The sequence below is a fragment of the Ornithodoros turicata genome, chromosome 1, assembly GCF_037126465.1.
Source record: "Ornithodoros turicata isolate Travis chromosome 1, ASM3712646v1, whole genome shotgun sequence".
In the NCBI taxonomy this organism is placed as follows: Eukaryota; Metazoa; Arthropoda; class Arachnida; order Ixodida; family Argasidae; genus Ornithodoros; species Ornithodoros turicata.
Window position 1 is genome coordinate 210055069 of NC_088201.1, and position 27288 is coordinate 210082356.

General features: G+C 47.7%; 15 non-coding genes across 15 annotated transcripts; all 15 read right to left on the reverse strand.

Annotated features, from left to right (window-relative positions):
• Positions 1-3388: 3388 nt before the first annotated feature.
• Positions 3389-3461, reverse strand: Trnar-ucu (transfer RNA arginine (anticodon UCU)). The gene has a single exon. It is a non-coding gene; the product is annotated as a tRNA-Arg (tRNA).
• A 133-nt stretch (positions 3462-3594) lies between these two features.
• Positions 3595-3667, reverse strand: Trnaq-uug (transfer RNA glutamine (anticodon UUG)). Its single transcript has one exon. It is a non-coding gene; the product is annotated as a tRNA-Gln (tRNA).
• A 1576-nt stretch (positions 3668-5243) lies between these two features.
• On the reverse strand, positions 5244-5316 carry Trnar-ucg (transfer RNA arginine (anticodon UCG)). The gene has a single exon. It is a non-coding gene; the product is annotated as a tRNA-Arg (tRNA).
• Positions 5317-5449: 133 nt separating this feature from the next.
• Trnar-ucg (transfer RNA arginine (anticodon UCG)) lies at positions 5450-5522 on the reverse strand. The gene has a single exon. It is a non-coding gene; the product is annotated as a tRNA-Arg (tRNA).
• Positions 5523-5655: 133 nt separating this feature from the next.
• Trnar-ucg (transfer RNA arginine (anticodon UCG)) lies at positions 5656-5728 on the reverse strand. Its single transcript has one exon. It is a non-coding gene; the product is annotated as a tRNA-Arg (tRNA).
• A 133-nt stretch (positions 5729-5861) lies between these two features.
• Positions 5862-5934, reverse strand: Trnar-ucg (transfer RNA arginine (anticodon UCG)). Its single transcript has one exon. It is a non-coding gene; the product is annotated as a tRNA-Arg (tRNA).
• Positions 5935-6067: 133 nt separating this feature from the next.
• Positions 6068-6140, reverse strand: Trnar-ucg (transfer RNA arginine (anticodon UCG)). Its single transcript has one exon. It is a non-coding gene; the product is annotated as a tRNA-Arg (tRNA).
• A 133-nt stretch (positions 6141-6273) lies between these two features.
• On the reverse strand, positions 6274-6346 carry Trnar-ucg (transfer RNA arginine (anticodon UCG)). The gene has a single exon. It is a non-coding gene; the product is annotated as a tRNA-Arg (tRNA).
• Positions 6347-6893: 547 nt separating this feature from the next.
• On the reverse strand, positions 6894-6966 carry Trnar-ucg (transfer RNA arginine (anticodon UCG)). The gene has a single exon. It is a non-coding gene; the product is annotated as a tRNA-Arg (tRNA).
• Positions 6967-7513: 547 nt separating this feature from the next.
• Trnar-ucg (transfer RNA arginine (anticodon UCG)) lies at positions 7514-7586 on the reverse strand. The gene has a single exon. It is a non-coding gene; the product is annotated as a tRNA-Arg (tRNA).
• Positions 7587-7719: 133 nt separating this feature from the next.
• Trnar-ucg (transfer RNA arginine (anticodon UCG)) lies at positions 7720-7792 on the reverse strand. Its single transcript has one exon. It is a non-coding gene; the product is annotated as a tRNA-Arg (tRNA).
• Positions 7793-8339: 547 nt separating this feature from the next.
• Trnar-ucg (transfer RNA arginine (anticodon UCG)) lies at positions 8340-8412 on the reverse strand. The gene has a single exon. It is a non-coding gene; the product is annotated as a tRNA-Arg (tRNA).
• Positions 8413-9146: 734 nt separating this feature from the next.
• Positions 9147-9219, reverse strand: Trnar-ucg (transfer RNA arginine (anticodon UCG)). Its single transcript has one exon. It is a non-coding gene; the product is annotated as a tRNA-Arg (tRNA).
• A 754-nt stretch (positions 9220-9973) lies between these two features.
• Trnar-ucg (transfer RNA arginine (anticodon UCG)) lies at positions 9974-10046 on the reverse strand. The gene has a single exon. It is a non-coding gene; the product is annotated as a tRNA-Arg (tRNA).
• Positions 10047-10780: 734 nt separating this feature from the next.
• Trnar-ucg (transfer RNA arginine (anticodon UCG)) lies at positions 10781-10853 on the reverse strand. The gene has a single exon. It is a non-coding gene; the product is annotated as a tRNA-Arg (tRNA).
• Between the last annotated feature and the right edge of the window lie 16435 nt (positions 10854-27288).

A 27288-nucleotide genomic window follows, 5' to 3' on the forward strand; every position in this document is an offset into this window, starting at 1 on the left:
GCAAAGGGGTTCTAGGTATACGGCAAACAGTAATGGAGATAGGGGGCATCCCTGCCTTACCGAGGATCTCAAGAGTATTGGGCCTGAACAATGACCATTTAAAATTAGCTTAGTTGACACGTTCTGATAACATAATTTTAGTCTTCTCATAAACATTTCACCAAACCCTACTTCTTTCAATGTACAAAACAGATAAGTATGATCCACTCTGTCGAACGCTTGAGATAAGTCTATTTGAACTACACCTACTTGATCCCCATCTGTCCTTGCAATATCTAGGATAGTGCGTAGCACGTGAATGTTCGTTTGGATGTTCCGGCCCTTTATCGCACACACCTGATGCTCTCCAACAACGGTCTTTATCACTGTTTGAATCCTTGCAGCAAGTACTTTCGCGTACACTTTGTAATCAACATTACAAAGTGTTATTGGGCGGTAGTCTGTTACTCCCGGTGTCTTCCCTGCCGTTATCTTCTTGGGAATTAACACAGTGTGAGTTCGATGAAAGGAAGGCGAAAAGGTTCCATTTTCTTCGGCTTCCAGGAACACATTCCAAAGAATAGACGCCATATGTTCGCTGAACTTGTGATAAAATTCGCCACTGATGCCATCTGGTCCTGGTGTCTTATTCTTGGATAGTGATCGAATGGCGCTGAGTACTTCGTCCCTGGTGATGGGTCCTTCAAGTGATTGACGTTGGCCCTCAGTGAGGGCAGGCAGTTGAAGAGTTTTTAATTTGTCCTCCGCATTTATTTGCGTTGCGTGTGCCGTGCCTATGAGATCCTTATAGTGGCGTACAAAAATTCGTTCTATTTCACTTTCGCCTGTTATTATATTTCCTTCATGTTCTATAGCCTCTATCTTCTTAAGTTTTCCTTGTTGCCTCTCTTTATAAACATACGTCTTGCGGGGGATTTCGTCCGGTGCAAACAGGCGCATTCTCGACCTGATCCGAGCACCTTCATATTTCCTTTCGTTAAGGAGATTTAGTTCCAATTTAATTTCTTCCATCTCTTGTTGAAATTCTCCTGGCTTTAGAGATTCCAACTTAACCACTTCATTCATCCGCTTCTTCAATTCTTCCTCGCGCCCTTTACGTGCATATGAGATTACATTGGATCTTTCCACAGCGAAAGCTCGCAGTTTCAGCTTGAAGGCTTCCCACGCTGAAGACCAAGAAGTCCCTGCAGTCACAATGTCCACAATTCCGTCCTTTACGAAATTTACGAATCCGTCGTCTTCCAAAAGTCTGCAATTCAGCTTCCACAATTGCCATCGGTTACTACCTGTCCCGGAGGGGTTCCGTACTTCCCCTAAAGTGGCTAGAACCATGCAGTGGTCACTAAAGTAAACCGGGTGTGTTTCATATCTGGTTACGGTCGTTCTTCGTTCCCACTTCATATATATTCGGTCCAATCTAGAATGTGAGCCATTCTGGAAGTGCGTAAAGAGGGTGTCCTTATTTTCAACGTCATCGAAAACATCTCTCATGTTATGGCTCTCCAAAATGCCCGCTAGCGTGAGAGTGCTTGCGTCGACTTGGATGCGATTACCACTTCTGTCAGAGTCCTTTAGCGTACAGTTAAAATCTCCTAATAACATGATATTTTCGGTACTGTTGAGGAGTTGCGCCATCTCTTCGAAGAACACTTTCCTTTCGCGCACTTCATTAGGTGCATAAAGGCATACAATCCTCCAAGCACACCGGTCGATTTGAATATCGAGACAAGCTATTCTCCCTGCATTATCAGTAATGTACGATACCGGGATAAGACGTTCGCTTTTCTTCAACAATAGGATGCACCCGGCTGAATGTCCCACGGCGTGGCTGACTACTACGTCGTAGTCTTTATGAAACAAGTAATTGACCAATCTTGTGGTTTCTTCTTCTGTGCTTATTTTAGTTTCTTGAATAGCAAGGACATCAATATATGAATATTGTTCCAAGAAACGCTTCAGTTGGTACTGTTTTTTCCTTGCATTCAACCCCCTTACATTTAGTGTAGCCACGGTTATATTTTTTGCACTCATCTAATTGTGAAGAAAGCAACCGACTTACTCGTTCCACACTTGCATCACATTTTACCCGTCGGCTATTTAGCAGTCAAAAAGTCCATATCCTCAAGTCTCGATGCTCCCACTTCGTCCAGCTGCGGCATACTGGCGCCTTGACCTTCTGTTTTTCTTTTCTTCCTTTCTTTCACAGCCACCATACCCATGTTTTCTGTTTCTTGAGAACCACCAGCTAGCATACCCTTCGACCCTTCTGGTGAACCAGAAGAGATAACCTTGGGGCTGTACACATCGGTCGAACCTTCGTTCGATTTTTTCTGCGGTGTTTCAGCGCTTCCGACGCCTGATTGTTGCTGCTCGCCCTTTTTATCTGTCTCCGTCAATTGACTTGTTCTTTCTGTTTCTTCCACGTCCATTATGTGCTCTTCAATCTGCTCTGGTTGCGGTTGCCTCACTCTCGATGCATATGTGGCTACGCATTCCTCATCTTCGTGCCCGTACTTCCTGCACGTCCTACACCAAGGAGTGTGACACTGCCTTCGGATGTGTCCTAGCTGCTTGCATTTCAAGCACAAGGGTGGTCTGCCACTGACAGCCAGCAACACTCGGGATCCGGCAATTTGCATCAGGTGGGGCAATCCATCTACGGTTCCACCGTCTTTCAGTCGGAGCGTTATCAATCTCGTTGTTGATTCTACTCCTTCAAAAAACGAACTCTTCCACTTCTCTCTTATTATTTCCGTTACGTGTCCATATGTTGTCATTGCTTTGCGAATTTCTTCATCGCTGGTATTACCAGAGACCCAGTGCAACTTGATACATACATCCCTTTTGTTCGGGTCGATGATGACACAGCGCTTTTCTTTCACTACCAGTTCTTTTCTCGACAGCAGTCTCTCCTTCTCCGCTCCGTTGTGAAACCGTATCATCCAAACATGGTTATACTGAAACACGCCGAACGTAGCCACGTCTTCTTTCCTTACTATGTCTTTCAGTGCTTCACCAAAATGATCCACGTTGTACGGCCTTGCTTTTGGATCAGCGTGTAGAAATAATGTATTCAAAGAGGAGATACCTGTTGGTAAGGTAGGTAGTATAGTCAAGTATCCTGATGAAGTTCCTTTGTTCTCTGTCACCCGGCTAGGCCTAGCCGTTAGCCCTACTCCAGCAGAGCTCATGTTTACGCGTCCGACACTGTTGAAGTCCGGAAGCAGAATTCCTTATCCATTTGGCCACGCGGACATTTGTCACTCTGAACGGACGCAATATTTACCCTCTGTATACATAACATATGTTCTTCAGCGACCACATGTGCATCTGAAGGGATATATACCAGTATAAGGTAGACGTGAGGAAAAAGGATTCTGGCAGCGGTCGTCCGCGACAGGACTCGAACCTGCAGTCTTCTGATCAGAAGTCAGACGCCTTATCCATTAGGCCACGCGGACATTTGTCACTCTGAACGGATCCAATATTTACCCTCTGTATACATAACATATGTTCTTTTGCGGGCACATGTGCATCTGAAGGGATATATACCAGTATAAGGCAGACGTGAGGAAAAAGGATTCTGGCAGCGGTCGTCCGCGACAGGACTCGAACCTGCAGTCTTCTGATCCAAAGTCAGACGCCTTATCCATTAGGCCACGCGGACATTTGTCACTCTGAACGGACCCAATATTTACCCTCTGTATACATAACATATGTTCTTTAGCGACCACATGTGCATCTGAAGGGATATATACCAGTCTAAGGCAGACGTGAGGAAAAAGGAATCTGGCAGCGGTCGCCCGCGACAGGACTCGAACTTGCAGTCTTCTGATCCGAAGTCAGACGCCTTATGCATTATGCCACGCGGACATTTCTCACATTGAACGGACGCAATATTTACCCTCTGTATACATAACATATGTTCTTTAGCGACCACATGTGCATCTGAAGGGATACATACCAGTCTAAGGCAGACGTGAGGAAAAAGGATTCTGGCAGCGGTCGCCCGCGACAGGACTCGAACCTGCAGTCTTCTGATCCGAAGTCAGACGCCTTATGCATTATGCCACGCGGACATTTCTCACATTGAACGAACCCAATATTTACCCTCTATATACATAACATATGTTCTTTAGCGACCACATGTGCATCTGAAGGGATATATACCAGTATAAGGCAGACGTGAGGAAAAAGGATTCTGGCAGCGGTCGCCCGCGACAGGACTCGAACCTGCAGTCTTCTGATCCCAAGTCAGACGCCTTATGCATTATGCCACGCGGACATTTCTCACATTGAACGAACCCAATATTTACCCTCTGTATACATAACATATGTTCTTTAGCGACCACATGTGCATCTGAAGGGATATATACCAGTATAAGGCAGACGTGAGGAAAAAGGATTCTGGCAGCGGTCGCCCGCGACAGGACTCGAACCTGCAGTCTTCTGATCCGAAGTCAGACGCCTTATGCATTATGCCACGCGGACATTTCTCACATTGAACGAACCCAATATTTACCCTCTGTATACATAACATATGTTCTTTAGCGACCACATGTGCATCTGAAGGGATATATACCAGTATAAGGCAGACGTGAGGAAAAAGGATTCTGGCAGCGGTCGCCCGCGACAGGACTCGAACCTGCAGTCTTCTGATCCGAAGTCAGACGCCTTATGCATTATGCCACGCAGACATTTCTCACATTGAACGAACCCAATATTTACCCTCTGTATACATAACATATGTTCTTTAGCGGGCACATGTGCATCTGAAGGGATATATACCAGTATAAGGCAGACGTGAGGTTAAAAGGAGTCTCGCAGCGGTCGTCCGCGTCAGAACTCGAACCTGCAGTCTTCTGATCCGAAGTCAGACGCCTTATGCATTAGGCCACGCGGACATTTGCCACATTGAACGGACCCAATATTTACCCTCTGTATACATAACATATGGTCTTTAGCGACCACATGTGCATCTGAAGGGCTATATACCAGTATAAGGCAGACGTGAGGAAAAAGGATTCTGGCAGCGGTCGTCCGCGACAGGACCCGAACCTGCAGTCTTCTGAGCCGAAGTCAGACGCCTTATACATTAGGCCACGCGGACATTTGTCACATTGAACGGACCCAATATTTACCCTCTGTATACATAACATATGTTCTTTAGCGACCACATGTGCATCTGAAGGGATATATACCAGTATAAGGCAGACGTGAGGAAAAAGGATTCTGGCAGCGGTCGTCCGCGACAGGACTCGAACCTGCAGTCTTCTGAGCCGAAGTCAGACGCCTTATACATTAGGCCACGCGGACATTTGTCACATTGAACGGACCCAATATTTACCCTCTGTATACATAACATATGTTCTTTAGCGACCACATGTGCATCTGAAGGGATATATACCAGTATAAGGCAGACGTGAGGAAAAAGGATTCTGGCAGCGGTCATCCGCGACAGGACTCGAACCTGCAGTCTTCTGAGCCGAAGTCAGACGCCTTATCCATTAGGCCACGCGGACATTTGTCACATTGAACGGACCCAATATTTACCCTCTGTATACATAACATATGTTCTTTAGCGACCACATGTGCATCTGAAGGGATATATACCAGTATAAGGCAGACGTGAGGAAAAATGATTCTGGCAGCGGTCGTCCGCGACAGGACTCGAACCTGCAGTCTTCTGAGCCGAAGTCAGACGCCTTATACATTAGGCCACGCGGACATTTGTCACATTGAACGGACCCAATATTTACACTCTGTATACATAACATATGTTCTTTAGCGACCACATGTGCATCTGAAGGGATATATACCAGTATAAGGCAGACGTGAGGAAAAAGGATTCTGGCAGCGGTCGTCCGCGACAGGACTCGAACCTGCAGTCTTCTGAGCCGAAGTCAGACGCCTTATACATTAGGCCACGCGGACATTTGTCACATTGAACGGACCCAATATTTACCCTCTGTATACATAACATATGTTCTTCAGCGACCACATGTGCATCTGAAGGGATATATACCAGTATGAGGCAGACGTGAGGAAAAAGGATACTGGCAGCGGTCGTCTGCGACAGGACTCGAACCTGCAGTCTTCTGATCCGAAGTCAGACGCCTTATGCATTAGGCCACGCGGACATTTGTCACTCTGAACGGACCCAATATTTACCCTCTGTATACATAACATATGTTCTTTAGCGACCACATGTGCATCTGAAGGGATATATACCAGTATAAGGCAGACGTGAGGAAAAAGGATTCTGGCAGCGGTCGTCCGCGACAGGACTCGAACCTGCAGTCTTCTGAGCCGAAGTCAGACGCCTTATACATTAGGCCACGCGGACATTTGTCACATTGAACGGACCCAATATTTACCCTCTGTATACATTACATATGTTCTTTAGCGGGCACATGTGCATCTGAAGGGACATATACCAGTATAAGGCAGACGTGAGGTTAAAAGGAGTCTCGCAGCGGTCGTCCGCGTCAGAACTCGAACCTGCAGTCTTCTGATCCGAAGTCAGACGCCTGATGCATTATGCCACGCGGACATTTCACACATTCAACGGACCCAATATTTAACCTCTGTATACATAACATATGTTCTTTAGAGGGCACATGTGCATCTGAAGGGACATATACCAGTATAAGGCAGACGTGGGGTTAAAAGGAGTCTCGCAGCGGTCGTCCGCGTCAGAACTCGAACCTGCAGTCTTCTGATCCGAAGTCAGACGCCTTATGCATTATGCCACGCGGACATTTCTCACATTGAACGGACCCAATATTTACCCTCTGTATACATAACATATGTTCTTTAGAGGGCACATGTGCATCTGAAGGGATATATACCAGTATAAGGCAGACGTGAGGAAAAAGGATACTGGCAGCGGTCGTCCGCGACAGGACTCGAACCTGCAGTCTTCTGATCCGAAGTCAGACGCCTTATGCATTAGGCCACGCGGACATTTCTCACATTGAACGGACCCAATATTTACCCTCTGTATACATTACATATGTTCTTTAGCGGGCACATGTGCATCTGAAGGGATATATACCAGTATAAGGCAGACGTGAGGTTAAAAGGAGTCTCGCAGCGGTCGTCCGCGTCAGAACTCGAACCTGCAGTCTTCTGATCCGAAGTCAGACGCCTTATGCATTATGCCACGCGGACATTTCACACATTCAACGGACCCAATATTTACCCTCTGTATACATAACATATGTTCTTTAGAGGGCACATGTGCATCTGAAGGGACATATACCAGTATAAGGCAGACGTGAGGTTAAAAGGAGTCACGCAGCGGTCGTTCGCGTCAGAACTCGAACCTGCAGTCTTCTGATCCGAAGTCAGACGCCTTATGCATTATGCCACGCGGACATTTCTCACATTGAACGGACCCAATATTTACCCTCTGTATACATAACATATGTTCTTTAGAGGGCACATGTGCATCTGAAGGGATATATACCAGTATAAGGCAGACGTGAGGAAAAAGGATACTGGCAGCGGTCGTCCGCGACAGGACTCGAACCTGCAGTCTTCTGATCCGAAGTCAGACGCCTTATGCATTATGCCACGCGGACATTTCTCACATTGAACGGACGCAATATTTACCCTCTGTATACATAACATATGTTCTTTAGCGACCACATGTGCATCTGAAGGGATACATACCAGTCTAAGGCAGACGTGAGGAAAAAGGATACTGGCAGCGGTCGTCCGCGACAGGACTCGAACCTGCAGTCTTCTGATCCGAAGTCAGACGCCTTATGCATTAGGCCACGCGGACATTTCTCACACTGAACGGACCCAATATTTACCCTCTGTATACATTACATATGTTCTTTAGCGGGCACATGTGCATCTGAAGGGATATATACCAGTATAAGGCAGACGTGAGGTTAAAAGGAGTCTCGCAGCGGTCGTCCGCGTCAGAACTCGAACCTGCTGTCTTCTGATCCGAAGTCAGACGCCTTATCCATTATGCCACGCGGACATTTCACACATTCAACGGACCCAATATTTACCCTCTGTATACATAACATATGTTCTTTAGAGGGCACATGTGCATCTGAAGGGACATATACCAGTATAAGGCAGACGTGAGGTTAAAAGGAGTCACGCAGCGGTCGTTCGCGTCAGAACTCGAACCTGCAGTCTTCTGATCCGAAGTCAGACGCCTTATGCATTATGCCACGCGGACATTTCTCACATTGAACGGACCCAATATTTACCCTCTGTATACATAACATATGTTCTTTAGAGGGCACATGTGCATCTGAAGGGATATATACCAGTATAAGGCAGACGTGAGGAAAAAGGATACTGGCAGCGGTCGTCCGCGACAGGACTCGAACCTGCAGTCTTCTGATCCGAAGTCAGACGCCTTATGTATTAGGCCACGCGGACATTTCTCACATTGAACGGACCCAATATTTACCCTCTGTATACATTACATGTGCATCTGAAGGGACATATACCAGTATAAGGCAGACGTGAGGTTAAAATGAGTCTCGCAGCGGTCGTCCGCGTCAGAACTCGAACCTGCAGTCTTCTGATCCGAAGTCAGACGCCTTATGCATTATGCCACGCGGACATTTCACACATTCAACGGACCCAATATTTACCCTCTGTATACATAACATATGTTCTTTAGAGGGCACATGTGCATCTGAAGGGACATATACCAGTATAAGGCAGACGTGAGGTTAAAAGGAGTCTCGCAGCGGTCGTCCGCGTCAGAACTCGAACCTGCAGTCTTCTGATCCGAAGTCAGACGCCTTATGCATTATGCCACGCGGACATTTCTCACATTCAACGGACCCAATATTTACCCTCTGTATACATAACATATGTTCTTTAGCGGGCACATGTGCATCTGAAGGGATATATACCAGTATAAGGCAGACGTGAGGTTAAAAGGAGTCTCGCAGCGATCGTCCGCGTCAGGACTCGAAGCTGCAGTCTTCTGATTCGAAGTCAGACGCCTTATGCATTATGCCACGCGGACATTTCTCACATTGAACGGACCCAATATTTACCCTCTGTATACATAACATATGTTCTTTAGAGGGCACATGTGCATCTGAAGGGATATATACCAGTATAAGGCAGACGTGAGGAAAAAGGATACTGGCAGCGGTCGTCCGCGACAGGACTCGAACCTGCAGTCTTCTGATCCGAAGTCAGACGCCTTATGCATTAGGCCACGCGGACATTTCTCACATTGAACGGACCCAATATTTACCCTCTGTATACATTACATATGTTCTTTAGCGGGCACATGTGCATCTGAAGGGACATATACCAGTATAAGGCAGACGTGAGGTTAAAAGGAGTCTCGCAGCGGTCGTCCGCGTCAGAACTCGAACCTGCAGTCTTCTGATCCGAAGTCAGACGCATTATGCATTATGCCACGCGGACATTTCACACATTCAACGGACCCAATATTTACCCTCTGTATACATAACATATGTTCTTTAGAGGGCACATGTGCATCTGAAGGGACATATACCAGTATAAGGCAGACGTGAGGTTAAAAGGAGTCTCGCAGCGGTCGTCCGCGTCAGAACTCGAACCTGCAGTCTTCTGATCCGAAGTCAGACGCCTTATGCATTATGCCACGCGGACATTTCTCACATTCAACGGACCCAATATTTACCCTCTGTATACATAACATATGTTCTTTAGCGGGCACATGTGCATCTGAAGGGATATATACCAGTATAAGGCAGACGTGAGGTTAAAAGGAGTCTCGCAGCGATCGTCCGCGTCAGGACTCGAAGCTGCAGTCTTCTGATTCGAAGTCAGACGCCTTATGCATTATGCCACGCGGACATTTCTCACATTGAACGGACCCAATATTTACCCTCTGTATACATAACATATGTTCTTTAGAGGGCACATGTGCATCTGAAGGGATATATACCAGTATAAGGCAGACGTGAGGAAAAAGGATACTGGCAGCGGTCGTCCGCGACAGGACTCGAACCTGCAGTCTTCTGATCCGAAGTCAGACGCCTTATGTATTAGGCCACGCGGACATTTCTCACATTGAACGGACCCAATATTTACCCTCTGTATACATTACATGTGCATCTGAAGGGACATATACCAGTATAAGGCAGACGTGAGGTTAAAATGAGTCTCGCAGCGGTCGTCCGCGTCAGAACTCGAACCTGCAGTCTTCTGATCCGAAGTCAGACGCCTTATGCATTATGCCACGCGGACATTTCACACATTCAACGGACCCAATATTTACCCTCTGTATACATAACATATGTTCTTTAGAGGGCACATGTGCATCTGAAGGGACATATACCAGTATAAGGCAGACGTGAGGTTAAAAGGAGTCTCGCAGCGGTCGTCCGCGTCAGAACTCGAACCTGCAGTCTTCTGATCCGAAGTCAGACGCCTTATGCATTATGCCACGCGGACATTTCTCACATTCAACGGACCCAATATTTACCCTCTGTATACATAACATATGTTCTTTAGCGGGCACATGTGCATCTGAAGGGATATATACCAGTATAAGGCAGACGTGAGGTTAAAAGGAGTCTCGCAGCGATCGTCCGCGTCAGGACTCGAAGCTGCAGTCTTCTGATTCGAAGTCAGACGCCTTATGCATTATGCCACGCGGACATTTCTCACATTGAACGGACCCAATATTTACCCTCTGTATACATAACATATGTTCTTTAGAGGGCACATGTGCATCTGAAGGGATATATACCAGTATAAGGCAGACGTGAGGAAAAAGGATACTGGCAGCGGTCGTCCGCGACAGGACTCGAACCTGCAGTCTTCTGATCCGAAGTCAGACGCCTTATGCATTAGGCCACGCGGACATTTCTCACATTGAACGGACCCAATATTTACCCTCTGTATACATTACATATGTTCTTTAGCGGGCACATGTGCATCTGAAGGGACATATACCAGTATAAGGCAGACGTGAGGTTAAAAGGAGTCTCGCAGCGGTCGTCCGCGTCAGAACTCGAACCTGCAGTCTTCTGATCCGAAGTCAGACGCATTATGCATTATGCCACGCGGACATTTCACACATTCAACGGACCCAATATTTACCCTCTGTATACATAACATATGTTCTTTAGAGGGCACATGTGCATCTGAAGGGACATATACCAGTATAAGGCAGACGTGAGGTTAAAAGGAGTCTCGCAGCGGTCGTCCGCGTCAGAACTCGAACCTGCAGTCTTCTGATCCGAAGTCAGATGCCTTATGCATTATGCCACGCGGACATTTCACACATTCAACGGACCCAATATTTACCCTCTGTATACATAACATATGTTCTTTAGAGGGCACATGTGCATCTGAAGGGACATATACCAGTATAAGGCAGACGTGAGGTTAAAAGGAGTCTCGCAGCGGTCGTCCGCGTCAGAACTCGAACCTGCAGTCTTCTGATCCGAAGTCAGACGCCTTATGCATTATGCCACGCGGACATTTCTCACATTGAACGGACCCAATATTTACCCTCTGTATACATAACATATGTTCTTTAGAGGGCACATGTGCATCTGAAGGGATATATACCAGTATAAGGCAGACGTGAGGTTAAAAGGAGTCTCGCAGCGGTCGTCCGCGTCAGAACTCGAACCTGCAGTCTTCTGATCCGAAGTCAGACGCCTTATGCATTTTTTTTTTAATCTTTATTCCATGCTAAAACGTACATAAAACCTCAATGGCTACTTCGCCATTCTGTAAGTTAATAGGGTGTGCCGTTTCCTAATTTTGTTCGTCTTCAGCCTGCTCTGTGGCGTCTTCACTGTGGTACTCTTCCGTACCCTCTTGTTGCTCGTAGCAGGTGCCTTTACAACGCTGTCTTTCACCAGCTGGCGTACTTGTTCCTTGCTGTGATGGTCTGCAGCTGGCTCCTAAGTCCGCTGCAAGTGATATCGTCTTCCCGTGCTGTCACCACTGTGAGCACCCATTCAAGGCTGGTGAGGAAGTGGTTCCATGGTGTCTTCGGCTTGGCTTTGCCTTCAGAAATGGCCATCCTGTACCGCCATAAGGAGTGGAGACCGATGACCACCAGAGCGGCCGACGTGTTGTTGTCTTCGCAGCCGTCGAACACGAGGAATTTTAGCGAAAACCAGTCAATGTTGATGTCCAGACCGGTGCACGCTCTGAACTGCTCCCAAAAATCTCGAGCTCGTTTGCAGTTGACAAACACATGAAACAGGTCTTCTTCAGCGCTGCACAGGTCACACCTCACTGACCACGGGACAAATAAACCTTTCCTCTGCAGCCAGACTTTGACCGGCAACACTTCGCAGTGGAACCTTGTGAAGAGGTCCTTCGCGCCGGATGGTACGCAGAGCTTGCGTAGCCTTTTGAAGACGTTCTGGGCTTCTGTTGTGAGAAGGTACTTCCGATAGAGCGGTTCTGGTGTCACGCTTTCTACAGTATCCCAGTAGAGCTTTCTCCGTTTAACCTTGCTGAGGTAGTCCCAAGAGAACCGCATTTCAAAGAAGGCAATAGCCGCTCCGATCTCCCTGTAGAACGCCCTAGTCTCCTTTGCCCTTGCCGGATTTTCTAGTGGCACTGTCCACCTAAGGAGGTGGTGTGCTCCAAGTGTCTGTGTGCAGCTTCTGAGGAATGGATCGTCGTGGTCCCTGAAGTAGAGGAACCTCTGTACTTTAAGCTTAATGTCGAGGTTCACAAGTCCAAATCCACCTTTGCTTGGGCTCAAGAAGAGGTTCGATCGTCGCATCTTTTCCATTGGAGAATTCCACACAAAGGTGGCACACAGTCGGTGGAACTTGTTGACCACTGCATTGTTGTATTTCGTGCATTGGGCAGTATACAGCACTGCTGGGTACAAGCAGGAATTGCATACGTACGCCTTGTTGAAGAGCGTGAGGAACCGTCCGTGCCAGGGAGTCAGCGAGTGCCTGAGCCGGTTCAATTTGGGGTTCCATACGTGTGCTGCTTGCTTTCTTAAGTCGAACTCGACTCCGAGGTACTTGTCAACCTTGTCTGTCCACTGCAAGCCAAGAAGATTGGTTGGAGTTTCTTCCCACGGTCCAAGCCAGCTGCCTAATGTCTTGTTGAGGTTGAGCTCTGCTCCGGAGTGCTTCGAGAACTCCTGAATGGTGTCTAGTGCTTGTTGGACTCCCTCAACAGTGGTGCACACTACGGTTACGTCATCGGCATACGCGAGAAGCTTGATGCTTTCCGTGCCTATCTTGAGCCCTTGAATACTTTCGTTGGAACTGATCATGCCACATAGCGGTTCCAGGTATGCAGCGAACAGAAGCGGTGAAAGTGGACACCCCTGCCTCACTGATGAATGAATCGGTATGGGTTTGCTTAACCTCCCGTTCACTACTAATCTGGTGCTGATGTCTTCGTAGCAGAGCTTTATCCAGGCCATTAGGGAGCTCCCGACCTTCAGTTTTTCAAGAACCGCCCAGAGGTACTGGTGACTGACTCTATCGAACGCTTGCCGCAGGTCAACCTGGAGAACGCACAGCCTGGCAGGTAGTGTTTCGGCAGCCTCGCACACCGCCCGCATCACGTGTAAGTTTCGTGCGATCGACCTGCCCTTGACTCCATAGACTTGATGCTGACCAATGGCAGTCCGCAGGCAACCCTCTAATCTGTTATTGAGAACCTTGGCAAATATCTTGTAATCAGCGCAGAGAAGGCTGATTGGTCGAAAATCGTTAACTGTTGGAGCTTCGCTGTTCTTGGGGTTCTTTTTAGGGATAAGGACGGTGAAGGATTGACGCATTGATGGCGGAAGCAACTTTCTCGAAGCGATGTCGTCGAACACCAACTTCAAGATTGGGGAGAGCAAGGTAGCGAACCTTTTATAGAATGCTGATCCAATTCCATCCGGGCCCGGAGCTTTGTTTCTTCCCAGCTTTCGGATAACTCTCTCTATCTCCCCCGTTGTTATTTCGCCGTTCGCTGCTTCTTCTACTTCTGTCTTTACTGCCGGCAAGTCGAGGCCGCTTATAGCATCGGTAACGTTTGTCCCAGTTGATAACGAGAACAGACAGCGGAACCTCTCGTAGAACAGTCCTTCGATTTCCTCTTGCGATGTCGCAGTGCCGTCTGGACTGTTCAAACATGTAATGGCGTTGAACGATCCCCTTTCTCTTTCCCGTAGGAGGAATACTTTGCTGGGCGTTTCCTCACGCGACACCGTGTTTAGCCGGCTCCGAATTGCTGCACCCTTGTATCGTTTTTCCAAAATTTCAAGAAGCTGCTTTTTCACTTCTCCAATTTCCTGTGTATACCGTCCGGGGGTGTGGTCTTCCTCTGCGACTAACACACGGAGGTCTTTGGTAAGTGACCGGGCCTGTTCCCTCTCCTTGAAGCTTCTTGACTGACTATAGGATATTGCTCTGTTTTTGAAGTTTGTCTTGAAGATCTCCCACGTAACGGCGTTGATACTGTTACCGCTCTTGTATTCTGTGATCATGTTTTCCACTTCCTGACAGAAAGTCTCTTCTTCAAGGATGCTTTCGTTGAGCTTCCACGAATAAGACCTTGCCTTGCTGATGCAACTTGTGGCCTGAGCGCTGAGATCGATGTCGACGCTGACGAGTCCGTGGTCCGAGAAAGGTACCGGCGTGACGGTGTAGTTGCAGGCCGTCTTGTCCCAGTCAGCGGAGAAATACATTCTGTCGAGTCTTGCATGGGACGCACCTTGCCAGTGAGTGTACCGCTGACTGGGTTCCGTTCCTACCGCAGCAACGTCGACCAAACTGAAATCTGTCACCAGCTTCTTGAATTCCGTCACACTAGCGTCCCTCCTGAAGGGGTAGCTGCAGTCATACTTGCTGGTTACCATATTGAAGTCGCCACAGAATACAACTTTTGCCGGTGTGTTCACGAAAGCTCTCAGCTCAGAGAAGAAGATTTTCCTGTCGTCCCTTATATTTGGAGCGTAGACACAAATTACTCGCGCTAACTGGTTGGCGATGAGCAGATCGACACAGGTAAATCGGCCGGTTTGGTCAAGGATGGTGTCGACGACGGTGACGATACTGTCCTTCTTCACAAATATCGCTGTCCCCGCACTGTGACCAGTGCCTGCGGAGTGGTAGCAGTAGAATTTACGTTTAAAGAAATTAACAAGGTCCTTCTCTTGTTCCGCGGTAGAGATCTTCGTTTCCTGAAGGCAGATAATGTCTAGTTTGTGTTCCTTCATTCATTGTTATCATTTCCATGAGCCAGTGCTTTCTGTTTTGCCGAATCAGACTGAACGTGTTAAAAGTTGCCACTCTTATTTTTTTTCTTGACATGGAACGAGTTTGGAAAGCGACCGCTGGTTACTGGGTGACCGTGAAGTGAAGGTCGTTCAGCTGCGATGCACCAGCTTCCTCCATCGGGACCACCGGCATCGGGGCATCCCCTTTCTTCCATCTACTTTCAAACCTTGCGTCCTTTCTCTGGTCTCTTAGATAGTCCTTTACAGTGGTGGCATGCCTCTCTGACTCTCTTTTCCTTTTCATTGAATTTTCCTCTACTTCGGCCATATCTGCGTCGCTATCTACTGTGTCTTTGTTATCACATTCCTCATTTGGTATCTGTGTTCGCTTCTTGCTCGTGCCCTCTTCTTGGGACGGAACTTTTTCAACGTCCTTGTTTTCCTGGGTACTATCTTCAGTTTTATCCGCTTCTTCCTGGTCCATTAGATTTTCTGTAATCGTGTCGCTACCTTGCCCCCGAGTCTTGCTGGCGTAGGTTTGCACACAGTCTTCTAGGTCATGACCAAACGATTTACATTTCTTGCACCATGTCGCCGTACACTGATTGCGTATGTGCCCTACCTGTTTGCACCGCAGGCACAATGGCGGCTTCCCCGGCACCGAAACAAGTAACGGGTCGCCCCTGATATGGATCATGTATGGAATTTGGTCGACGGTGGATCCTTCGCGTAGCCGCAGCTTGACTATCCGAGTCGTCGTTTCTATGCCAGCAAATGCAGCGCACTTCCACGTCTCTCTTGCCGTATCCAGGACGTCACCATACTCTGTCATAGCGTTGCGGATTACGTCATCAGCTAAAATCGTGGAGACCCAGTGAAGCTTCACAGTAATTTCTTTTGCGTTTGGGTCGATTACGATGCACCGTTTGTCTTTCACAAGCATCTCCTTTTGCTTCAGCAGCTTCTCCTTCTCTGTCTCGCTCCTGAACGTTATGGCCCACACGTGGTTATAGCGGTAAGCCCCGAAAGCACAAATCTCTCGTCTATCAACAACGTCTCTCAGTCGGGCATCAAAGTCCAGCACTTTGTACGGTTTAGCGGAGGGATCCGCATGCATGATGACTGTGTTAGGCGATAAGTTACCTGGCGTAATAGTAGGTAGGATGGTCTTGTACTCTGTCTGGGAAGCACTAGGCCTAACTTCATCCCGGCTCGGAGCCGTTGCCGCCGCTCGCAGGGAGCTCATTCCGCGTCCGTTCACCTCGGTGCCAGGAACTGGAATCCAGACGCCTTATGCATTATGCCACGCGGACATTTCACACATTCAACGGACCCAATATTTACCCTCTGTATACATAACATATGTTCTTTAGAGGGCACATGTGCATCTGAAGGGGTATATACCAGTATAAGGCAGACGTGAGGTTAAAAGGAGTCTCGCAGCGGTCGTCCGCGTCAGGACTCGAACCTGCAGTCTTCTGATCCTAAGTCAGACGCCTTATGCATTATGCCACGCGGACATTTCTCACATTGAACGGACCCAATATTTACCCTCTGTATACATAACATATGTTCTTTAGAGGGCACATGTGCATCTGAAGGGATATATACCAGTATAAGGCAGACGTGAGGTTAAAAGGAGTCTCGCAGCGGTCGCCCGCGACAGGACTCGAACCTGCAGTCTTCTGATCCGAAGTCAGATGCCTTATGCATTATGCCACGCGGACATTTCTCACATTGAACGGACCCAATATTTACCCTCTGTATACATAACATATGTTCTTTAGCGGGCACATGTGCATCTGAAGGGATATATACCAGTATAAGGCAGACGTGAGGTTAAAAGGAGTCTCGCAGCGGTCGTCCGCGTCAGGACTCGAACCTGCAGTCTTCTGATCCGAAGTCAGACGCCTTATGCATTATGCCACGCGGACATTTCTCACATTGAACGGACCCAATATTTACCCTCTGTATACATAACATATGTTCTTTAGAGGGCACATGTGCATCTGAAGGGATATATACCAGTATAAGGCAGACGTGAGGTTAAAAGGAGTCTCGCAGCGGTCGTCCGCGTCAGAACTCGAACCTGCAGTCTTCTGATCCGAAGTCAGACGCCTTATGCATTATGCCACGCGGACATTTCTCACATTGAACGGACCCAATATTTACCCTCTGTATACATAACATATGTTCTTTAGAGGGCACATGTGCATCTGAAGGGATATATACCAGTATAAGGCAGACGTGAGGTTAAAAGGAGTCTCGCAGCGGTCGTCCGCGTCAGGACTCGAACCTGCAGTCTTCTGATCCGAAGTCAGACGCCTTATGCATTATGCCACGCCGACATTTCTCACATTGAACGGACCCAATATTTACCCTCTGTATACATAACATATGTTCTTTAGAGGGCACATGTGCATCTGAAGGGATATATACCAGTATAAGGCAGACGTGAGGTTAAAAGGAGTCTCGCAGCGGTCGTCCGCGTCAGGACTCGAACCTGCAGTCTTCTGATCCGAAGTCCCCCCATTTTATTGTTCATAAAAACGTCTCATACACAACTTGTGTATTGGATATTTAAAACCCCATAGTGGCGTTCTGACGCCCACTTTCTTTCCTACCACTTGCTGTTCCTGCTTATCCCACGGTTTCTACGACACCTAAAGCGTTGTCCAAAGGATTCGGGTTGCAGCGCCTTGATCACAGGGGCTAGGTCTTTCCACTTTTCTTCATCCCTGAGCCTTCCGGTGCCTATCAGGGACAGTGTCCACCCGAGCTTGTTCTTCATGTAAACTACTGGCGACTTGGCATTAACATCACACTCAACTCTTGCCGTACGTGCTCTCCACAGGGCATGCAGTCCCACTGCGACGATGACGCTCCTCATTTCTTCGTGAACTTGTCCTCTGAAGTCTAACAGCTTGAGAGTCTCAAATGAAAAATCGTCAGTTAGTTCCAGCGAGGCTCGAAGGTCACCCCAAAACAGTACAGCGTTTCTGCAATCCCAGAATACATGTCGAAGGGTCTCCGTTTCTCCACAAATATGACATCTTGGTTCCTGTGGCATAAAGAATCCCTTTCCTTGGAGCCAGACCTTAACAGCGAGTACTTCAATATGAAACCGTACGAAGAAGTCCCTTGTTCCCACGGGTACCGGTAGGCTTCTCACGCGCTTAAGCACGTCATTTGCAGCTGAAGCAGCAAAGTCCTGTCTGTACATCGGCGGAGGGAACAGACTGGTCACTGTGTCCCAGTACAGCGTTTTTTTCTTCACCTTTGCCAGATATTCCCACGAGAACTTCGTAAGGAAAAAGGTTATGCTCTGCTCGATTTCTTTGTAGAAACGTAGCGTTTTTGTGTCCGCCGCTGGTGTCGCAGTGGTCACAATCCACTGTATCAGGTGTTTGGCTCCTAGGCTTTGCATTGCCGCGCGTAACTCAGGCCGTGCCTCATCTCTAAAGAAAATGAAACGATGTACTTTGATCTTTATCTCCAGGTTGACGACGTTCAGTCCTCCTGCCTGCAGAGGCCAGTACGTGTTCGTCCTTCGCATTCTTTCGAACTTCGACTCCCACACGAAAGTAGCACATGTAATCTGAAAAAGCTGCGCAACATCAGAGTTCAGTGGTATCACTTGCGCCCAGTAATATAGCGATGGGTATAGTACTGTATTGCATATATAGCTCCTGTTGAGCAGAGAGAGCTGACGTCCTCTATAGGGCTGCAACTTGTCGTGCATAGCATTCAGCTTAGGTTTCCATCTACCAGTGTCCCCTGCCTCCTCATCAATGTTGACGCCGAGATATTTCCCTACTGCTTCCGTACATTCAATGCCGAGAAAGCTGTTGCTCTTCACTTCCCAATCACCGAGCCAGGTTCCTTTTGACTTGCTGAGGTTGATCTTGGCCCCCGACGCCTCGCAGAAGGTCTTGATTATTCCGAAGGCAGCTTCCACTTGTCCTGCACTTGCGCAAATGAGCGCCACGTCGTCTGCAAAAGCCAGTAACTTGACTTCTCGCTGCCCTACATTTAGGCCGCTGACTGATTGGCTCTTCACGACTGCACGGCATAGAGGCTCCAGGTATAGCGAGAAGAGTGTGGGGGACATTGGGCATCCCTGCCGTACAGAGTTAGTGATGGGAAATCTCTCTCCTGTATTTCCATTAACCACAAGCTGTGCCGAGATATCTCGATAGCAGATTTGGATCCATCCGCGGAGGTCTTGTCCTACTTCGACGTAACGCAGTAGATCAAATAAAAAAGCATGAGACACTCGATCGAATGCCTGACTGAGATCTGCCTGAAAAACCGCGATCTTGGAGCTGGTTGCCGCTGCTGTTTCTATTACCACTCGCATCATGTGCAGATTAGTTGCTATAGACCTTTTCCTTATGCCATATGACTGATGCTCCCCTATGATTTTGTCCAGGATACTTTCCAACCGTCGTGACAACACCTTTGCGAGTATTTTATAGTCTGTGTTTTATAGCTTATTGGACGAAAATCGGACACTGTCTGTATTCTCTCCTGCAGGCACTTTCTTTTTGGCACTAAAACCGTAAGGCTCTTCCTCATCGATGGCGTCATTAGACCTCTTATTATCATGTCCTCGAAGACGGTTTCTAAGATGGGACCTATTTCCACAGCGAACTTCTTATAAAACGCAGAGCCAATACCATCCGGCCCCGGTGCTTTGTTTCTTGGGAGCTTTTTCACTACAGCTTGAATTTCTTTCTCTGTTATCTTCCCTTCTCCTTTTTCTTTTCCCTCTTCTGTCACTTTGGGCACGTGCCTGAAAAGATCCTCTTCCGATGCATACGCCGCCACCTTCTTACTGAATATGTTCTTGTAGTGCTCCAGAAAAGTAGCTTGCACCATGTCTGCGCCTTCCCGAACTGTGCCGTCCACCATGAGTCTAGTGATTTCATTTCTTTTTGCTTTCTCCCTTTCTCGGACAAGAAAGACCTTGCTCGGCGTTTCATCCCTTTCAATGGTTTGCAGCCGACTTCTTATTTGTGCTCCTATGAACCTTTGTTTCATCTCCTCTAGGATTTGCCTCTTTATTTCTTTTACATCTTCCATGAAACTTCCGGGATTCATTTCTTCTTCCTTTAAAGCAGTGCATAAGCTTTCTGTGAGCACACTCATTTTCATCTTCCTTTCTGCCGCTCTCATAACTGTGTATTCGATGGCCTTGACCCGAACCTGTTCCTTGAATCTCTCCCAGGAAGGTGCATCCACTCCCTTTTCCTTTAAGTTGGAGATCATTCTTTGAATTTCCTCTACAAACCTGATGTCTTCAAGAACTTCCTCGTTCATCTTCCATGTTGTGTTCCGCGAATGGTTGGGTCCACTTTTATCGGCTTTCAGTTTAACGCTTACACAGGCATGATCTGTGAAAGCCATTGGTATGACATTGTATTCGCTCAACTGGAAACTGATTTCGCCCGACACATACACTCTGTCTAATCTAGCATGGGAGTCTCCTTGCCAGTGGGTAAATCTTATCTGTCCATTGCCTTTTACGATTCCGCTGTCCTGCAGGTCGTGTTCGTGCAGCAACCTTTTTATCACAGTCACACTGCTATCTCGCTTTTCTGTTTTGTAAGTGCAGTCTTCTTTCCTCAACACACAATTAAAGTCCCCTGCCAGAATCACTTTGCATGCTGTGTCCAAAAAATGCCTCACACTGGTTTCAAAGAACAACTTTCGTTCCGCACATTCGTTGGGAGCGTAAACGCTAATAATTCGAATGATTTCACCCCTCCAAAGACAGTCTGCGCAGACAACCCGGCCATTCTGTTCTAGTTCATAGTCGATAACCGCAATTTTGTTGCACCTTTTGACGAAGATTGCAGTTCCCGAACTCCCTTTCGTTCCCGCGGCATGCAGCACGACGAACCCGCGTTGGAAGGCTTTGACTAACTCGGTTTCTTGTTCTTTTGACGAAATCTTGGTTTCTTGCACGCAGAGAACATCTGTGTTGCTTTTCAGTACGGCGTCCATTAACCAGGCTTTCCTTTCTTTGCTTATCAGACTGTTGGCGTTAATAGTAGCTATTTTCAGACAATCGCTTCTGCTCATATTTGTGGGCTTGTCCGACTTACTTCTTCTGTTCTTTCAGTAGCCGTCGTCTCTCCTCTGGGGTAATAATCGGCGTTGGTGTGTACCTTGTTCGTTTTAGGCCTGTTCCGACTTCTTTCCACTTACGGTCACTTTTCCCTCCTTCTAATATTCCCTCGTTCAGAGCGTTGCCTGACCCCTGCAATGATTCAACCTCATTACAGCTTGCAGCTTCGTCCTTGTTGCGACTTGATTCTAGTTCGTCCTTGTAGCCTGGTAGCTCCCGCTCTTGGTTGCTGCTCGGTTTCCCTGCATCGCATTGGGGCGTCCCCTGTATTAGATTCGATATATTGTCACGCTCTGTCGAACGGTCAGCCTTGGAAACCGATTCTTCTCCATCGATGGGGGCCGCAGTCTGGCTTTGACCGGGGTTATGCGCATTAGTGCTGACTTGGATATCGGTGGGTGGCTGGCTCACACGTTGAGGATCCGTATTTGCCTCTTTTGCGCCAAAAGGGCTTTCTTGCTCCTTGTTTCCTGCTTTTGTTGACTCCTCAACATCCATCAATTCCACTGTCGCACCATCTTCGTCGACTACTGTTGCTTTAGAAGCATAGGTGTCCACGCAGTCCTCCGTCTCATGGCCAAATCTTCGGCATGACTTGCACCACGGCACTTTGCAATGCTTTCTCAAATGGCCCACTCTCTTACATCTGAGACAGAGTGGCGGTCTGCCTGGAATGTCGAGGAGCACTTGTCCCCCCAAGATCTTCATAATATGCGGGATGCTGTCAACTGAGACTCCTTCCCGCAGGACAATCTTGACCTTTCGCGTCGTGGTTTCTACACCCGCAAATGCAGTTGACCGCCATTTTTCACGCTGTATGTCCTCCACCTTACCAAACGCATTAAGGGCACTTATGACTGCACTATCTGGCACGTGCATCGGGAGCCAGTGGATTGACACTTGCGTATCCTTCTGATTTGGATCAATAATTAAGCACTTCTTGCCTTTCGCAGTGATTTCCTTCCTTGCTGCCAGCTTCTCCTTCGGTAGCCCAGAATGCAACGTCAGAGCCCAAACGTGGTTGAACAAGTATGCCCCGAACTGTGCAACATCGCCCCTGTTTATCACCGCAAACACACCATCCGCAAAATCGTCAGCCCTATATGGCCTCGCTGACGGGTCGGCGTGGAGGAAAACCGTATTCCTGGAAATGTTTCCTGTAGGCAGAGTAGGTAGCAGAAGCCGGTAATTATCGGTCGAGGTAGAAGACGATGAAACATTGGTGTTTTCCCGGCTAGGCTTAGCCGTGTTCGCTGCTCCGTCGGAGCTCATTTTTCCCACGTCCTTACGCTTCCGCTGCCGGAAGTGGAATCTCCGTCTTCTGATCCGAAGTCAGACGCCTTATGCATTATGCCACGCGGACATTTCTCACATTGAACGGACCCAATATTTACCCTCTGTATACGTAACATATGTTCTTTAGAGGGCACATGTGCATCTGAAGGGGTATATACCAGTATAAGGCAGACGTGAGGTTAAAAGGAGTCTCGCAGCGGTCGTCCGCGTCAGGACTCGAACCTGCAGTCTTCTGATCCTAAGTCAGACGCCTTATGCATTATGCCACGCGGACATTTCTCACATTGAACGGACCCAATATTTACCCTCTGTATACATAACATATGTTCTTTAGAGGGCACATGTGCATCTGAAGGGATATATACCAGTATAAGGCAGACGTGAGGTTAAAAGGAGTCTCGCAGCGGTCGTCCGCGTCAGAACTCGAACCTGCAGTCTTCTGATCCGAAGTCAGACGCCTTATGCATTATGCCACGCGGACATTTCTCACATTGAACGGACCCAATATTTACCCTCTGTATACATAACATATGTTCTTTAGAGGGCACATGTGCATCTGAAGGGATATATACCAGTATAAGGCAGACGTGAGGTTAAAAGGAGTCTCGCAGCGGTCGTCCGCGTCAGGACTCGAACCTGCAGTCTTCTGATCCGAAGTCAGACGCCTTATGCATTATGCCACGCCGACATTTCTCACATTGAACGGACCCAATATTTACCCTCTGTATACATAACATATGTTCTTTAGAGGGCACATGTGCATCTGAAGGGATATATACCAGTATAAGGCAGACGTGAGGTTAAAAGGAGTCTCGCAGCGGTCGTCCGCGTCAGGACTCGAACCTGCAGTCTTCTGATCCGAAGTCCCCCCATTTTATTGTTCATAAAAACGTCTCATACACAACTTGTGTATTGGATATTTAAAACCCCATAGTGGCGTTCTGACGCCCACTTTCTTTCCTACCACTTGCTGTTCCTGCTTATCCCACGGTTTCTACGACACCTAAAGCGTTGTCCAAAGGATTCGGGTTGCAGCGCCTTGATCACAGGGGCTAGGTCTTTCCACTTTTCTTCATCCCTGAGCCTTCCGGTGCCTATCAGGGACAGTGTCCACCCGAGCTTGTTCTTCATGTAAACTACTGGCGACTTGGCATTAACATCACACTCAACTCTTGCCGTACGTGCTCTCCACAGGGCATGCAGTCCCACTGCGACGATGACGCTCCTCATTTCTTCGTGAACTTGTCCTCTGAAGTCTAACAGCTTGAGAGTCTCAAATGAAAAATCGTCAGTTAGTTCCAGCGAGGCTCGAAGGTCACCCCAAAACAGTACAGCGTTTCTGCAATCCCAGAATACATGTCGAAGGGTCTCCGTTTCTCCACAAATATGACATCTTGGTTCCTGTGGCATAAAGAATCCCTTTCCTTGGAGCCAGACCTTAACAGCGAGTACTTCAATATGAAACCGTACGAAGAAGTCCCTTGTTCCCACGGGTACCGGTAGGCTTCTCACGCGCTTAAGCACGTCATTTGCAGCTGAAGCAGCAAAGTCCTGTCTGTACATCGGCGGAGGGAACAGACTGGTCACTGTGTCCCAGTACAGCGTTTTTTTCTTCACCTTTGCCAGATATTCCCACGAGAACTTCGTAAGGAAAAAGGTTATGCTCTGCTCGATTTCTTTGTAGAAACGTAGCGTTTTTGTGTCCGCCGCTGGTGTCGCAGTGGTCACAATCCACTGTATCAGGTGTTTGGCTCCTAGGCTTTGCATTGCCGCGCGTAACTCAGGCCGTGCCTCATCTCTAAAGAAAATGAAACGATGTACTTTGATCTTTATCTCCAGGTTGACGACGTTCAGTCCTCCTGCCTGCAGAGGCCAGTACGTGTTCGTCCTTCGCATTCTTTCGAACTTCGACTCCCACACGAAAGTAGCACATGTAATCTGAAAAAGCTGCGCAACATCAGAGTTCAGTGGTATCACTTGCGCCCAGTAATATAGCGATGGGTATAGTACTGTATTGCATATATAGCTCCTGTTGAGCAGAGAGAGCTGACGTCCTCTATAGGGCTGCAACTTGTCGTGCATAGCATTCAGCTTAGGTTTCCATCTACCAGTGTCCCCTGCCTCCTCATCAATGTTGACGCCGAGATATTTCCCTACTGCTTCCGTACATTCAATGCCGAGAAAGCTGTTGCTCTTCACTTCCCAATCACCGAGCCAGGTTCCTTTTGACTTGCTGAGGTTGATCTTGGCCCCCGACGCCTCGCAGAAGGTCTTGATTATTCCGAAGGCAGCTTCCACTTGTCCTGCACTTGCGCAAATGAGCGCCACGTCGTCTGCAAAAGCCAGTAACTTGACTTCTCGCTGCCCTACATTTAGGCCGCTGACTGATTGGCTCTTCACGACTGCACGGCATAGAGGCTCCAGGTATAGCGAGAAGAGTGTGGGGGACATTGGGCATCCCTGCCGTACAGAGTTAGTGATGGGAAATCTCTCTCCTGTATTTCCATTAACCACAAGCTGTGCCGAGATATCTCGATAGCAGATTTGGATCCATCCGCGGAGGTCTTGTCCTACTTCGACGTAACGCAGTAGATCAAATAAAAAAGCATGAGACACTCGATCGAATGCCTGACTGAGATCTGCCTGAAAAACCGCGATCTTGGAGCTGGTTGCCGCTGCTGTTTCTATTACCACTCGCATCATGTGCAGATTAGTTGCTATAGACCTTTTCCTTATGCCATATGACTGATGCTCCCCTATGATTTTGTCCAGGATACTTTCCAACCGTCGTGACAACACCTTTGCGAGTATTTTATAGTCTGTGTTTTATAGCTTATTGGACGAAAATCGGACACTGTCTGTATTCTCTCCTGCAGGCACTTTCTTTTTGGCACTAAAACCGTAAGGCTCTTCCTCATCGATGGCGTCATTAGACCTCTTATTATCATGTCCTCGAAGACGGTTTCTAAGATGGGACCTATTTCCACAGCGAACTTCTTATAAAACGCAGAGCCAATACCATCCGGCCCCGGTGCTTTGTTTCTTGGGAGCTTTTTCACTACAGCTTGAATTTCTTTCTCTGTTATCTTCCCTTCTCCTTTTTCTTTTCCCTCTTCTGTCACTTTGGGCACGTGCCTGAAAAGATCCTCTTCCGATGCATACGCCGCCACCTTCTTACTGAATATGTTCTTGTAGTGCTCCAGAAAAGTAGCTTGCACCATGTCTGCGCCTTCCCGAACTGTGCCGTCCACCATGAGTCTAGTGATTTCATTTCTTTTTGCTTTCTCCCTTTCTCGGACAAGAAAGACCTTGCTCGGCGTTTCATCCCTTTCAATGGTTTGCAGCCGACTTCTTATTTGTGCTCCTATGAACCTTTGTTTCATCTCCTCTAGGATTTGCCTCTTTATTTCTTTTACATCTTCCATGAAACTTCCGGGATTCATTTCTTCTTCCTTTAAAGCAGTGCATAAGCTTTCTGTGAGCACACTCATTTTCATCTTCCTTTCTGCCGCTCTCATAACTGTGTATTCGATGGCCTTGACCCGAACCTGTTCCTTGAATCTCTCCCAGGAAGGTGCATCCACTCCCTTTTCCTTTAAGTTGGAGATCATTCTTTGAATTTCCTCTACAAACCTGATGTCTTCAAGAACTTCCTCGTTCATCTTCCATGTTGTGTTCCGCGAATGGTTGGGTCCACTTTTATCGGCTTTCAGTTTAACGCTTACACAGGCATGATCTGTGAAAGCCATTGGTATGACATTGTATTCGCTCAACTGGAAACTGATTTCGCCCGACACATACACTCTGTCTAATCTAGCATGGGAGTCTCCTTGCCAGTGGGTAAATCTTATCTGTCCATTGCCTTTTACGATTCCGCTGTCCTGCAGGTCGTGTTCGTGCAGCAACCTTTTTATCACAGTCACACTGCTATCTCGCTTTTCTGTTTTGTAAGTGCAGTCTTCTTTCCTCAACACACAATTAAAGTCCCCTGCCAGAATCACTTTGCATGCTGTGTCCAAAAAATGCCTCACACTGGTTTCAAAGAACAACTTTCGTTCCGCACATTCGTTGGGAGCGTAAACGCTAATAATTCGAATGATTTCACCCCTCCAAAGACAGTCTGCGCAGACAACCCGGCCATTCTGTTCTAGTTCATAGTCGATAACCGCAATTTTGTTGCACCTTTTGACGAAGATTGCAGTTCCCGAACTCCCTTTCGTTCCCGCGGCATGCAGCACGACGAACCCGCGTTGGAAGGCTTTGACTAACTCGGTTTCTTGTTCTTTTGACGAAATCTTGGTTTCTTGCACGCAGAGAACATCTGTGTTGCTTTTCAGTACGGCGTCCATTAACCAGGCTTTCCTTTCTTTGCTTATCAGACTGTTGGCGTTAATAGTAGCTATTTTCAGACAATCGCTTCTGCTCATATTTGTGGGCTTGTCCGACTTACTTCTTCTGTTCTTTCAGTAGCCGTCGTCTCTCCTCTGGGGTAATAATCGGCGTTGGTGTGTACCTTGTTCGTTTTAGGCCTGTTCCGACTTCTTTCCACTTACGGTCACTTTTCCCTCCTTCTAATATTCCCTCGTTCAGAGCGTTGCCTGACCCCTGCAATGATTCAACCTCATTACAGCTTGCAGCTTCGTCCTTGTTGCGACTTGATTCT